The sequence below is a fragment of the Eptatretus burgeri genome, chromosome 3 (assembly GCF_056783735.1).
Source record: "Eptatretus burgeri isolate ZD-2024b chromosome 3, Ebu_testis_v1, whole genome shotgun sequence".
NCBI lineage: Eukaryota > Metazoa > Chordata > Myxini > Myxiniformes > Myxinidae > Eptatretus > Eptatretus burgeri.
In genome coordinates, this window is record NC_140963.1 from 97529675 (window position 1) to 97544114 (window position 14440).

Below are 14440 nucleotides of genomic sequence, written 5' to 3' on the forward strand. Positions count from 1 at the left end.
ATATATTGGATTGCATTTTTGAGTCGTAATTGTGTAAACTTTTCTCCTGCAATAATATTGTGTAGGAACCAATTAAAGATGATAAATTAGAGGCTTGAGCATGGCATTTAACAACAAAAAATAGAGGCAATTCAGTTGTATTATTGGGAGGGAGAGAGAGGGGACTTAAACTATAGTCCGACATGCAGCTGCAATATAAATGGAGACCTTTTTAAATATACCAAATCTAAAATCATTTTTCATTGATCAACCACAACTGAGGATCCCATTGGTATTGCGACCGTAGTAATCTCAGCAATGCCTTGACATTTTAGTCTAGACAGTGTAATGAACATCACAGAGCTGTGCTCGTATTTTTCATTAGCGTCTCTGTCTCTCTCTCTCTGTCTAAACCTAAGAAGGCCTTCTCCAGGGTCGATATGAATCACAGAGCGGCACCGTGTGCACGGGACATTTGCGCGTGCGCACAGATGCATTCAGACACTGGCCGTAGAGCACGGGAGAACCAATGACCTTGCGTGGCTTTAAACAGCTCTATCAGAAAGCACAGTCGGCTCGGCCCAGCACGCCCGCATTTCACGGCCAGTATGCTCGCTGTCACTTCCCCGGCATAAGGATTAACCCCCTTCCCCCCGTGGATTTCTCTTCAATAACCGACTCTGAAATTTGCTTTGCTTAGAGACTCGCTTCTCGGAGACACCAGGAGTGTTCGCACAACGAGCTTTCATTTTCTCTTTTCTTGATATGCTCCAAAGTACCTGATTGATGACTCCTTATTGATCGGCTAACTGGAAAACAAAGGAAATCGTCGTGTCGATGGAAGTTCAGATGCCATGCGGTTACTTTCTAGCTTCGGTGAATTTTCCACAAATTAGGCAGTGTAATGGCTATTTGATGCCAAGCGATAAATATGCTCCATAGGCACTTGGCGCTTTTTGCAGTTGCTTTGCGGTCACAAAAGCCGACGGAAAACTCACTTTGGGGCAGACAACGGCACTCGACTGGGTCGGAAAACGACGAACTTTCGTCGTGGCAATTTGGCCAACGCTTGTTGCTGACTTTCCCTTTTCGAACAATAAACGACTGACCTCGCAAACCTTCGGAAGTCTGCCTGGGCCTATGGCCAAGGAACAGGAAGGCCAAGGAACAGGAAGACAGCACCCAAGCGGCTGTTGTTCAAGTTCCCCACCTCACCAGGGTTGGGCTAACAGGCAGTCTCCAGACTTATGGCTGGCTTCCTGTTAGTCCCAACAGGCTGGCCAGCAGGGGAAGAGAGCAAGGCCTCAGCACGTTTATTAACTCACCTCTTCCTCTTCCTTTGGCATCTGCCTTAACTTTGTCAAAGGAAATCTTTTCAGCTCCATAAAAGGTTCTTTTCTGGTGGCTATATGACAAATTCACCTAATGTTTAACGGTCTTTTATCCACGCTCAACTTGATCGTAATCACCCGGAACAATTCTACTTGAAGGACAGATCATGATGGAATGCTTACAGTGACATGTGTGCACAGCGGGATGTATGCCTCCAAATGTACACAATTACAGACGTCATTGCTCAATCATCTGAATGCAAATGTTCACAAGAAATGTTTGACGCCATATTGTTAAACAGAATGAACAAAATTACAATGTAATTATGCTGTGAAATGAATAGGATATTATATTTCAACAGGGTGCATTTGGAATGATGAGATGTTAATGAGGGTATTCCTGCAATGGTTTCACTTTTGAAGCACAACATTGCATTACTTACAACGAACGAACGCACTTGCTCGGAATTAATTAATTAAATGATTACGAGGGAGAGGTGATGATGTATTGGTCAACTATATCAAATGAACTGTGAGATCCCAGCATGGCAAGGTGGAAGACAGGGTGTTGCATTAGAACCAGTCTGACCAGCAGCCTGGAGGGAATGAGGGTCAAGTGTGTAAAAATAAAGAAACATTCATAACTAGAAGGGCGCTCGGTGGAGCGCATACCTCCACCACGTAATGCCTGACCCACGAGAACATATCGGGCCAAATACATTTTTGAAATATCATGCTATACAGTACTGCATCGTTTTTGGCCCTATCTCTCAATGGTGAAGAATCACTTTAAAATTAAATATTTCTCGTATTCAGATCCGGATTCGGATCTTCACCAAAATTGAATTATTTCTTCCTTGTCACACACCCAACATGTCCACTAAGTTTCATCCGAAGCCATCAACAGCTTTTCGAGATATCTTGCTGTGTATCATTTTTGGCCCAATCTCTCAATGGTGAAGAATCACTTTAAAATTTGTAGTAGTCGGATCCGGATCCGGATCTTCACCAAAATCGAATCAGTTCATCCTTGTCACACACCCAACCTGTTCATAAATTTCATCCGGATCCGTCCACAACGTTTTGAGATATCCTGCACACGAACAAACAGCCAAACAAACATACAGACAGACAAGGGTGAAAACATAACCTCCTTCACCTTCGTGGCAGAGGTAACCAGAAAGGCACTCAGCAGAGCAGATAGCTCCATCCCGATCCGGATCTGGAACGTCACCAAATTTGAATCAATCAATCTTGTCACACATCTAACCTGTCCACCAAATTTCGTCCAAATCCATCCACATCTTTTTGAGATATCCTGCACACAAACAGACAGACAGACAGACAGGGGTGAAAATTCATAACCTCAGTCAGTCAAGCTTCAGTTGGTGAAGGTAACAAGGACTCAAGTGCAGAACAAGAAAAGTGACAGAAGGTTTTGTCTTGACACTCAGTGCATTGCACGAGTACACAAATAATGTTAACAGGTACAAACATCAATGATTATATAGCTTTGTGTACTTTTTGTTGTCATACTGCTGCATAGAACACACTTATATTTTGATGTGATGAATAAACAAAATAATACATCAGCATTGTGTCAACTTTTACCCAATCCAAACTCGTTTATTTATTGGTCAACACGTAGACAATCCGGGATGGATACCAGGAATGAATGCCATTTCTGTCAACACATCGGGTCATGATTGTTCAACCTCTGACGATTTACAGGTCCAGCTCAATGAGTCATCGACCCCATATTACTGAAAAAGACTGGTTCATATTTGGCATTACCATTCCCAGAGGGGGGCTGGTGGGATGGTCTAGAGGTGTGTGCATTCTCCTCTTAGCTGTCTGGCCTGGGTTCGAATCCAGACCCAGCTATAAACTGTCATCGTGTTGTTTCACATACAGCGTGATTCATTGATGTGTGCTGTCCCCTTGGATGGACATTAAACTGGGTGTCCTGTCTGCTTGCATTAGTTGGTAGATGTTAAAGAACCCATGGTATCCTTTGTGAAGCACCAAGAACAAATTCCAAATTCCTCCCTTAACTCCCGCTTGGAATGCAATGGCAAACCACCCAGTATAACCCTTGCGAAGAAGCTGCTCAGGCAGCACCAATGCTCTGTAACAGAGTATGATACATCAGAATCAGAATTCCGAGAGGATACATTGTTGAACACAGTTGAATTATAAAGGATGATAAAAATGTTAAGTATATCCCATGGATGCTCAATCATGTGTTATGCAGACACCAGACATTTATTTGAAGTCCAAGCTAGACTTGCACCCAGACCCAGTGGATGTTGGAAATGACATCCTAAAATATTTTCTCCTTATCTGCCACACAAGCAGTATGAAAACGTGAGCCTGCTCGGCTAATCCCGAGATACTTCCCGAAGTACGTCCTGAATGTCAACTATGCCAGCTGAACATTGTCCACACTATATTACTCCACCTTCAGTCGCGTAGCTGTTTGCATGATGCATTTGTGTCCTAATTATTAAAGGGCTATGTGTCATTTCCAAATGCTAACATCTGTTCAAGTCGAGGTGAAGTGGAATTCATCAGATGACATGACTTTCCTCCATTCATCCAGAGCCCAGCATCAGCATTTATGGTGTTTCTGTGATTTGGGTAACTGTTTCAACTTACTGGCTTTTTTTGTATACAAGGTCAAGGCTCGTAGAAGAGTAAGAGCACTGAATGGATCAGGACTCAACATTACAAAAGGAACACTACAGAGAGGGGGGGGACACCAAAGGCAGGGTTGAAGGACAGAATAGAGGGAGACTTGGATAAATCAGGGAAGTGGGGAGGAAAGAGGGATTGGGAGGATGCACAGGGTGGATAAGAAGGTTAGAGAAGAAAACTTTCAGGAAGGAAAATCTGGAAATTTGAAAGAAGGTGGGCTTGGATGAGGAGGGTGGAGGGGGGAGATTAACGAGGATAGAAAAATCATGGTTTAGGACGGGGGATGATCTGAGATGGTGGGAAACAGCTGTCTTAAAGACTTGAAGGAAAGAATGAGATTGAAGGAAATGTAGAAGTTGGTTCCTCAAGTGGGAAAAAGAGGAAAGAATGAGTGCAGGTGAGTAGTGATGATGGATTTTAGGAGTTTAATGAGAAGGGGGTTAATGGTTCACTGCATATGCCCTGTAGAATCTTGTGGAGATAAAGCATGGAAAGAGCAGAGGGTGCAATACCAGAATGGAGGCAGGAGAAGACAGAGACCACTGACATGTTTGCAACTGGAACGTGCTTCCCAAACTTTCCCATTCCCACACATTGGCACTGGCCTAGTGTTTTTGCTCTGGACTTCTCTTTTCTGTTGGATCGTCTTTCCATCACTGGTATCTCTTGATAGATACCTTTGCCATCCCAACAACTTCCTTGAGGAATAGGCTAACTGAACGAGCTACCACTATCAAGGTCCTTGCAAGATCACACTATACTACAACTCAAACCCACAGTAGCATCGTAATGCTTGGTGTTGGTGTAATAATTAGGGTGGTGGGCTTGGGATCTTAGGGTCCTGAGTTCAAATCCTGCTTGCCATTGAAGGAATACCAGGTGGGGTTGTCATTCTTCTGGGGTCGGCAAAATGAGTACCAGCTTGCTGGGATGATTGAGCCATTTGAGTATCCTGTGTTCGAGTGGTGACCTGTCCAGGATTGTGCTCAATCGCCCAGCAGACTGCTTCAGCAGCACTGATGCTCTATACAGAGGAGGTAGTATCTTACATCATGTGCCAGTTTATTGATGACATCATACATCCCACTGTCCCAACCAACAAAGCTGTTTCAAAGGCTGCTACAATATATTTGCATGCTGGGCAATCCCAGAAAGGAAACAAAACAAAGCACAGCTTGACAACTTGGTGCAACTATAATGCGGTAGATTATTCTGGTTAACTTTGTTGAGAAGTAAACAATCGTGTAAAAACCCAGGTGACAGACAGTAATTCGCTCGAACGTTTCCATGTATCGCAACAGAGATGATTCTTTTATTTTCGAGCTTGCCAATTGTAGAGTATTGCTGCATCCGGCTCATGGAGGATTTTCCAGTGCATTGAATACCAGGCTCATTGACCATCCGGATCATCAGCTGGGCATCGTCCATCATCGTTGTTTCGACCTTTCAATTCCGGAACCTCTACAAACGATAAAGACAGAGACAAAAAAACTTTTTAGGAACTATGTAAGACGACATGAATTTTAGCCCTTTCACTCCACTTCTGCACCATCCCCCCACACTGCACAGTCCCTCTTCCTTTCCCTCCCCATGTTCTACTTTCCTTTCTATCCCCACTACCCTGATACACTTTCAACTTCAGTTGTCTCTGTTGTCCTCTCTCCTCTCCTTTTGTACACTTTTTATTTTCTCAATTTAGCCTATCCCCCAAGCGTACGTACCAGTTGTACTTACTAAGCAGATGATTCGATGTCCGCAAGGTATGTGCGTGTTGGATGATCAATTTGATGAATAACTTCCTACTTTTGATAAAATAAAAGACCATTTTTATGCGATGTGATTGCTTGTTTTGTTAAAATGTCCCCAAAATGAGAGCAATACCATATTAATCACACTGTATGGGCACTGGTGTTACCTGTGCATGACACTAAACGACTGTTGTTACGTTTCGCAGCAGCGGACACATGAGGTCAACCAGACCGGTCACAAAGCTGAGGTTCCATGATGGATGGTAATTGACTCCAGCAAACTTGAGTAGCGCACGATCACCGATTGATGTCCTACCACCTAAGGTTGCAATTGGAAACTGCCGCTGTCGGAATGCATGAGATTGACAGGCAAGCCCAGTGACAGCCCGATAGGGAGAGCCGATCAGAGCAACTAGCGGAGAGTGATATATTTTTTTTAACGAGAACGATGCGAGAGGGCTTTTACATCCTCTGGGATTATAATAACAGAGAAAGGCAGCTGGGGCAAAACAGAATGTAACTGCAACTGCTGTACACTATTTACCACCTGAGAAAATAGCATATGGAGTTCTGGGAACACCATCTGCAGGTGCTGGTGTCCTACTCCCTTTTGCTTTTAATTAGTTCCAGTGAAACAGTAATCGCTCCAAACACGGAGGGAGTCCTTGCATGCGACGCAAGCTCAAACAATCGATGTGACGTATTGCGCAGCTCAGGTTCGTGTTTAGACTAATGCGTACAGGTGAATGGGGGTGAGGGGCGTTATAGCACAGAGTGCGCTGTTTCTCAGATTGACGTTAACTTGGATTTCCTGTCTGCTGTATCATCAGTGGGAAGACGTTAAAGTTGACATGATGTCTTTTGTGTAGAGTATGCGATTTGTTGCAGTCACCCTGCACAAATGACAGATTCCTGCCTAAACACCAGGTACCAAGTGCTTTGTTCTTCTCAAATATTCCTTGACACGTTGCTTGCTATCTCAGAGTGTGAGTGCTGTGAGGACAACAGTCCCTACACTTTATATATGTAATAAATCACGCTCCCAGGTGATCACAGGATAGGTGTGAACAGCCATCTTCGGCCACAAAGAGGAGCCCTAAACCCTAACATAACAGGTATAGGCAGGTAGGGGGCATCCCAGGATGGTACCTTGAACTCATGGTATATTGCAAGTTGGTTGTGTTGGAGGAGTGGGGGTTGTGCTGAAGGGGCTTGCAAAAGGGTAAACGAGATCCCCTACTGAGCAAAGGGATTGTTTTAATTCGCAATTAAGGACTCGATATCGAAATGCTTTGGGCGCAGTAACACTAGAGAACTTCGAGAAGCTCAGGTTCGAATTGCACGTGAGTTGCGTGAGCGTGAGCCTTAAAACTCATACGTGTGGGCGTGATTTGTATCCGTGTGTGGGGGAAACAGTGTGGTGTGTAGGAAAAGGTGTTAACCGAATACATTTCCCACCTTGCAGGTAAAGCTAATCAAAGAACAAGCCATCATGTCGCACCTGTCTTTTGAAACTCTTCTGCATGCTTCATTTAACGGTTTGTCCTTTTTTTTAATCGATGGCATGATGCCATTAAAATTCATTTGAAACATATGCTGAGGGGCATTCAATAGTAGACAATGGTTGAAACAACGAGGGATACAGGATGAAACCAGTTGTGTAACCACAAAATGTACTTAAGACTTTCATACACGTTTTATACGTTATATGTCGCAGGTGTATGAAAATATTTTCCACATTGTAGTCATGCAATAAAATGAGCACTCATAACAAAACCGACAAACGAACAAGAACAGAAACAATGATGTCATTACCTGTTTTCGTCCATGGGATTTCTTTCATTGCAATCTTGGAGAAACCAAAATGCGTAACAATAACTTGACTGCCACAACGAACTTGTATACTTTTCTGCGGAATAACAGACAGTTTCCAATGGCTTGCCGTAAACTGATTATGAACATTCAAACTTGTGATTATGAGGGACACTTTGTGATGATAAACGTGAATTTTCCTCAATTCAATTAAACGGATATGGATTATCGTTATTGATGAAACTAGGACACTCGGTGGAGCGCATACCTCCGCCACGAAATGCCTGATCCAGGAGAACATATTGGGCCCAATGATTATAGTTTTTGTTCCCATCTCTCAATGGTGAAGAATCACTTTAAAAAAATTAAAATATTCTCTTATCTGGATCTGAATGCGGATCTTCACCAAATCTAAGCAATTTGACGTGGTCACATGTCCAAACTGTCCATCAAGTTTTGTCCGAATCCGTCCACAACTTTTTGAGATATCATGCTATATATCAGTTTACCTCTATCTCTCAATGGTGAAGAATCACTTAAAACATTCTAGTAGTCAGATCCACATCCGGATCTTCACCAAAATCTTAACAGTTCGTCCTTGTCACACATCCAACCTGTCCACCAAGTTTCATCCAAATGATGAAACAACAGCTTGTTGAGATATCCTGCACACAAACAAACAAGAAGAAGACGTCATGCAGAGCACGCGACTTGCAAAATCCACAAAACAAATTTGACCTCAAAAATAATTGGTGGTTGAATTCAATGACCTAATGGGCAACTCCGCTTCAAATTTCAAATCAATCGGATGAAAATTGACAATTTCAGCAATTCCACCTAAGTTGTTGACCGTTGGCTATGTTGGCCTCAAAAATAATTGGTGGTTGAATTCAATGACCTAATGGGCAACTCCGCTTCAAATTTCAAATCAATCGGATGAAAATTGACAATTTCAGCAATTCCACCAAAGTTGTTGACCGTTGGCTATGTTGACCTCAAAAATAATTGGTGGTTGATTTCTATGTTTGTGGTTTTTCATGAGATTTTTGATTTTCCCTTATTAATCATGAACGGCCAGGAACCTATCCCCATTTTTCCCATTGAAACAATGCCCTAAAATCCGAAGAAGAAAAAAAGACGTGCTTTTTACAAAAATTCCCAGAATCGTTGGATCCAAAGAATGATCGGACAACATCCATACATGAAAATAAAAAAATAAAGAAATAAAAAATAAATGTAAAAAAAAGAAAATAAATGCAAGTGAGTGACCCGAGACAATGGGGAAGCATGGTCATTTTGTGTGCCGATGGACATTGAAGCAAATACAACAGGAAAATCACAGAACCATCAGAAAACATCCATAAATGAAAAGATAAATAAATGAAAATAAATAAATGAAAAATAAAATGCAGGTGAACGACCCGAGCAATGGGGCAGCACGGTTTGTATGCTGCTGATTATATATATATATATATATATATATATATATATATATATATATATATATATATATATATATATATATATATATATATATATATACATACACACACACACACTAACAAGGTACCTGTTGGCTGTTACTGATGGGTTAGTCGACATCTCACCTCAAATGAGTGTGTATTGCTGGAAATGGGAATTCAGTGTAAATATTCAGTGTGCAGATGTCGCCGTCGGTGGAGCTGGTAACCTTGGCAACCTCGTTCCATGCCACCAGTGAAGATTTCCAATCCATGCTTGTTGTACCTCTGAAGTACTGCTTGGGAGTGAGTGTGATATTATGAAGAGGTCAGAGATATCGATAACATTGTAAGAAATGAAATATGTCACACCTGTGATTGATTATTTCTGTGATAGTGACCAGAAACCTTGAGAAACCCCCCCAAAAAATGGTTGCCAAGGTTACCGGCTCCACTCACTACGATATCTCCTTTGAATTTTTACACTGAATTCCCGTTTCTACCAATAATATACACTCCAAAAAATTTATCATTTCAGTTGAGATATCTGCGATAAATTTATCAACAAAAATCAGATCATGATGTTAACTTGGTTCTTTAAAACAAAACAATGCATGTATATTTGAGGTGTATATTTGGTGAAGTTAGCTAAGATTAGCAACCTTTTTTTTTTCTACAAACTCTTCTTTCACCCTTGAGAGTTACGTCGTTAGATGAGCAGTAAAATTACCTTTAAATCGATGTATGGGTTATATTTGTACTATGTTCGGTATTTGAATGATTCGTGCTTTTGAGAGGTCACGTGACTCCGCGATGATGGTATGTTCTGAATTTACAGTTATTTTTCACATTTGATCTCACATTTGCGAACCGGACGTTACCACCTCACCAAATACATCGGTATCGGGGTTGAAATCTGAAAGGAAATGGGCTGTTTATGAAACATTGTATATAAGGATCGACCCTTGCTGAGATGGCGACAAGTGGCAGCTCGGGTATTTATAATTTAGGAATTGTGGGAAAATGACTGTTTAAAACTCATATTTAGGTGCAACGTGGTGAACAATGTTATCCAATGAAGTTTTGTGGCGATTAACCTGAGGAGCTCAGAGGAGTCGGGTCACAAACAAACATTTTGTTGTGTGTGCCTATATATACATATATACATATTGTTATGGTTTTGGAAAACTTACCCCAGGGTGAGAGCATACATGGACACGTACGTGACCCGAGGATGAGTTATTTCATTAGTCCTTGGTCCCTTGTCAAAGGGTTGTTCGGGGGGGGGGGGGGCATGCGTTGACTCGGCTGTTTTTGTCCCATGCAATGTCTCTCCCCAAACCCTCTGCTCCTTTCAATCTTCCCTCCTTTTACCCCATTAGCCCATTTCAATGGTCCACTAATAATCTCCCCTCCATCAAACATCCTTTTGGCAGTCCCTTCTTCACCCTATCGGTCTTGCCTTCGGCCCCGTGGCCATTCAGTCATCCCTTGGTCCGGCAGAATTCCTCTCCATGTTCCCTCCATTCAGGCATTGTTTGATTTGGCATGTTCGATCCGTCTGTGGTCGTTAACCCATCGGGTGCTCTCACATGCATGTTCATAACACTTGGTGCTTGTCATGGCTCATCATCACCTGTGAGGTACGGCACTTCTCACGCATGTGGTACAGTGCAGAACAGTGTGAGTGTGCGTTTTGTGCGTGGGGGAGAGGGGGGCTGGGGGCTTTGTTGAAAGTGCCCTCAGAATTGCGTCACAATTTCCACAAGTGACGTCGTGGACCTGCCCCCATCAGCTACGGACCAATGAGAAAGAGAGAAGGCTTGTGGGAGGAGGGAAGAGAGCTGATGTGAAGAAGAGGCCAGAACAGAGCGCAACGTGAGGGAAGCAGAAGGCATAAACAAACGGGAAAGCTCGCACGAGCAGGGACGCAAAGAGCTCGTGAGAGAAGAAGAGGCCACAACAGAATGCAACGTAATTTGCCTTTCAGCGAACGTGCATGCCTTGGTGGTTGATGATCGTGAGGAAAGCACAAAGGCAGAAGTGAACAAGGAAAGCTCGCACGAGCAGAGACAAAAATAGCTCCTGAGCAGATGGCTCAGAGACGAGAAAGGCTGACAGAAGCAGAAAGGCAGGAGCGAACGGGAAAAGCTTGCATGAACAGAAGACTCAAAGACTGAAAAGGCTCGTGAAGGAAGGAACAAAAACGTGTGAGGGTAAAGAAAAGAAGGTTTCACGAGCTTCTGTGGAAAAAGAACACTTCTTACATGAGCGTCATCCTGCCCTCTCGATCCTGTCAGCCATGAAGTACGAGGAGGGTGAACAGCGGCACATCATCGACGTGGGCCTGTGGTAGAAGAATCTGAGGAAGAGGAGGATGAGTCACCTATATAGCTTGCATACCTGAGACACCAGATAGGACTCGTCTACTGGGTCTTTGCACCTCAGAGATGCCGCTGCATGTGCCCATCACGTCACATCATATTTGGGCTGTGTGAGGGACAAAGAAAAAGGCTGCTTTAATTTCTCCATACATTACTTTTATTTTATTTTCAAGTCCCTCTTATTTTATTCCTCTCCCCTGAGTGAATGATTTCCAAGTCTATTGTTTAAGTAAGATTGAAGAAGAATACGTGTTATATTTAAATCTGCACTTATGTGCCTTTTTGCATTTTGCTTATAAATACTTGAGGCCCCGCGAGGAGGAGTGATGTCAGCGACATTTTTTAATGTAATGATATGATGATGATCGACTCGGATGATAGGGGAAGGGTTAAAATAGTGCTATATGGCATTAACTCCAAAATGGCCGATGTGTTCCTTACATCACTCCTCCTCACGGCACCTCACTTGCTTTTAAATGATTGCTTGCTTGTGTGTTTGTAATAATTGTTTGTTGCTATTTCCAATCTGTCTCGGTTGTCTTTTCCTTTATTGGTCTGACACAGTGCACAAGTACAGCTAGACGGGAAGTTGTACCCCAATAATTTGCTTTTTAGCCAGCGCACACTCACTGTAATGTTCGGCAATAATCCGAGTGTGCGGTGAGGGCACCTGACCTTAATTAGCCGACCGTCCACATGAAAGGTATCATGCAAAGTCGTGTAACCCTGCCCGGATTGGCCGTGCCAATTGGCATTCGTGGTTGCCTATCAAACTGCCGGTGAGTGGAGTTATCTGTGCCTGGCGGCCTCAGGACCGGGTGTTCGTGAGAGACCCAAGTGCTCCCCCTCGTGGCAACCATGATGTCTGCCAATGCATTCGTCTGTCTCCTCTTCACAGTGCCCACTTTCTGCGTTGTGTTTGAAAAGCTGATTATTTGTAATTTTGCATTTTCATTTCACTTTTCTTGATGCAATATCATTAATCTCTCCATTGTCCCTTCCAGTAATCTTTAAAATCAACATGAACATCTGCATTAAAGTAGATTTATTACAGATCTTCCTTAAGGAACGCATAATTTAATACAGCTATATTTGCCTTCTTTTCAGACAAATCCAACCTCTACCACCCGATGTTGCACCACCATTTTGTGCTGGGTGGTATAAGTAGCTCAGAGCTTTGGCTCTGAGTGAAACCAAGGGTGCAACACAATTAACCTTTTTGAAGTCCATGAAATAATTCAAATTGATAGATTAACTTTTACTTTTCCTGTCACTGAGGACTGGTACTTTTATTGGTAAAAATCAATTAATTAAGTTTTCTTAATGTTAAGGTTGCTATTAAGGTTGTTATTGTTGTTCAATCCACAATTCCCCAAGGTTAATTGACGAGTTGACATTTTCCGATCAGGCAATATCTGTGGTAAAGTCAAACACCACAATTACCGCAATTGATTCCTGAACTACGTCAATTAAATATTTCACATATAACTTTGAACCAGCAAGACTAAGCTCTCTGCCACTGTGTCTCGAATGTGCGACGGTTCTTGAATGATGTCTTTGTAGACAAGTGGCTCGGTCGATGTGGACCAATTACTTTGCCACTTCGTTCACCTGACCTGTACCATTGAACTACATTTTATGGGGCTCTGTAAAACTGTTATTTACTCATCAAAACCACATTCTTTGGATGAACTTAGGGCTATGATCACAAATGCAGTTCATGAAATTACTCAGCAGCAACTGGAGAAATGTTTTCAACAACGAACTCCATTGAGAAAAAACGTTAGGAATTATGTTTTCCTGCTCCATTTATAGTTGTTTTTTTTCATGTGCACATCAAAAGTTATAAAAGTTCAAAGTTGCACAATGACTTTATGAACAATATGGATATGTATATATATATATATATATATATATATATATATATATATATATATATATATATATATATATATATATTTTTTTTTTTTTTATATGTATGGATATTGGATATGTATATATATATATATATATATATATATATATATATATATATATATATATATATATATATATATATATATATATACTAGTAGTAATGCATGGCGTTGCTCGGGCTTTCTTGCAAATTTCCTGAATAGCTGTTAGTGTTAGGGTAGCTAACCCTAACCCTAACCCTAACACGAACCCAAAACCTAACCCTCACCCTAACAGCTTGGCGTAGCGGAGGTAAACAGCGCCCGGGGCAAAGTGGAAATTTGCGTCCCCCGTAGGCCTTAAACTTGAGTGGATTTGAATGGAAAATCCCATAAGGGATATCGATTTATCGATTTTTTTCGAATATCGGAAGTGTTATGGAAAAAATTTATAGCCAATGACCTAAGTTGAACCAAAAGCCATAATCGTACTGAATTTGAATGGAATCCGTTGGAGTTTGTGAAAATGCATCAAAACGAATTTTGAGGGGCCTCTTAATGAAGACAATAATATCATTAGTATATGTGCCAAATCATGTTTCATTTCATGCAGTAACAAAAATCTGATGGTGGAACAAAGAAAGGGGCATGCCGAAATATTAATATAGATATATAAATATATATGTATATATTCATATATATATATATATATATATATATATATATATATATATATATATATATATATATATATATATATATGTATATATATATATATATACATATATATATATATATATAAATATATACATGCCCCAATTAGAATAGGTGTACCATATCTCTGTGTCGTAAGAGGCGACCAGGGTTGTGTCAGGAAGGTCATCCGGCGTAAAACCTGTGCCAAATCATTATGCGGATCATAACGGATGATCCGCTGTGGCGACCCCAAACGGGAGCAGCCGAAAGAAGAAGATATATATATATATATATATATATATATATATATACATATATATATACATATATATATATACATATATATATATATATATATATATATATATTGTTGTGGTTGACGAAATTCGCAAACCACCATTCAGGTCCCTTAGGTGAGATATCTCTGTAAGTATATGT

General features: G+C 41.4%; 1 long non-coding RNA gene across 3 annotated transcripts; it reads right to left on the reverse strand.

The window, feature by feature from the left end:
- Positions 1–5031: 5031 nt before the first annotated feature.
- On the reverse strand, positions 5032–9641 carry LOC147030503 (uncharacterized). 3 transcript variants are annotated; one of them, XR_015055790.1, is made up of 4 exons: positions 9487–9641; positions 9175–9323; positions 7571–7664; positions 5032–5468 (listed from the first exon to the last, which is right to left on the reverse strand). It is a non-coding gene; the product is annotated as an uncharacterized LOC147030503 (long non-coding RNA). The 3 variants fall into 3 exon arrangements; XR_015055791.1 differs by lacking the exon at positions 9487–9641 and adding an exon at positions 9436–9475; XR_015055789.1 differs by lacking the exon at positions 9487–9641 and having other exon boundaries at positions 5033–5468; positions 9175–9398.
- Between the last annotated feature and the right edge of the window lie 4799 nt (positions 9642–14440).